Below are 1,594 nucleotides of genomic sequence, written 5' to 3' on the forward strand. Positions count from 1 at the left end.
GGGGGTCCTCTGCTGGCTGCGATTAACCCAAACATCTCGCTGCTTCCACCGTCGGTGTCAAATGTGTTTGCTTGAACTCTGCCACCGCGTCGCCGTGACAACGACAACGCTTAAGAGTCCAACTCATGAGTCAGCTGCCACATTCATCAGACCTTCTGGAGTAGCTAATGCATCCAAAGAGTGGAAAATGGGGAACACCAGATGCAAATCTTGCACATATTTCATTGTAAATGGACTGTTCTTATATAGCGCTTTTTTTCTGTAACATAGTAGAGAATCATTTACACACTGTGGCCGATAAACACTCTCAGGACACTTCAACATGGGACTGCATGTCGGGGATCTAACCACCAACCTTCCGATTCGGCAGGCGACCGCTCTACCGCTGATCCTGTGTTGTATTTGCTTCAACCAAACCGCAACAGAAAGAGAAAAATAAACCTTCTAGAAAAGGCCACCAAGTGTTTTCCCTGGTTTTGTAGAGATAGGTGTACGTATTTGGTGGGGGGTTTAGGGGTCCCTCAAAAAATCTCAAACAAAAACAAATGCAGTTTCACATAATTTAGGACATGTATTATGACCATATCTGTGTCTAAAACATTGGAGAAGCTAGAACAGGTAATTAGCAAGTCTTGTCTTTTTGAGTGGTATTTATTAAAGACCGTCTGCAGTCATTAGATCTGAGTCCAGGGTTTAACGCTAAGTTTTTTTTTTTCTAATTCTACTTGCCTTTAAGTCATGTTTTACTGGCCCCTATAAAAACGTCAAAAATATTGGAAAACAAAATGTCAAATGATTATGATATGATGACGCCTGAACGGGCAAGTAGGTTGTCACATTTACTTGCCCATAGTGGCGTTGAACTTGCCCCGGGCCATCGAGCGACCCTCATTGTCGAACCCTGAGAATTAGTTAGTTGTAATGCTCACATTGATTCCGCATTCATTTAGCTTATAATGGTAGAAAAAACCCTTGTTTCTTAACAAACCAAGAAGAAAAGAAATATTTAAGGTCATAGAAGCACTTTTACTTGCAGTCTTGCAACCGAAAGTTGTGTAAAAAGCATGGAAACATACAGTACATCTGTCAAACCACTGTGAAAAAGTCCTGGAGGGAGTATAACCGCAGCATTCATAGCTGACTGAGTGACCGTATAACACCTGGCCACCAGATCCTTGTTGGCAAGTCACTAGCATAGTAATGGAATGAGCACTTAACCAGGGAGAAATCTGACCTCTCTCCGTCTGTTCATTAAACCCTTTTTCTGGGCCTGCCTGGTGTGGAAATGCTCCCAACAGCGGCCTGAAAGCGTGACGGCTGAGGCAGGACCACGATCAGCTGCTAAATTAATGATGCCATAGGATTCCTTTAGCCGATGTGCCCTTGTGACATCAATATCAATTGTTTTTTTTTTATATGCATAATAATACGCATACATGTATCCCCCCTGTTAATCTTACGTGACAGGACTCATTCCTGTGTTCAGGAGCTATTTAGAAAATCAATGAGGTATTCAGTGTACATATACTTACAGCTTGAGTTAACTGTGTGTGTGTGTGTGTGTGTGTGTGTGTGTGTGTGTGTGTGTGTGTGT

This window comes from Etheostoma spectabile, unplaced genomic scaffold (genome assembly GCF_008692095.1).
Source record: "Etheostoma spectabile isolate EspeVRDwgs_2016 unplaced genomic scaffold, UIUC_Espe_1.0 scaffold340, whole genome shotgun sequence".
NCBI classification, from domain to species: domain Eukaryota; kingdom Metazoa; phylum Chordata; class Actinopteri; order Perciformes; family Percidae; genus Etheostoma; species Etheostoma spectabile.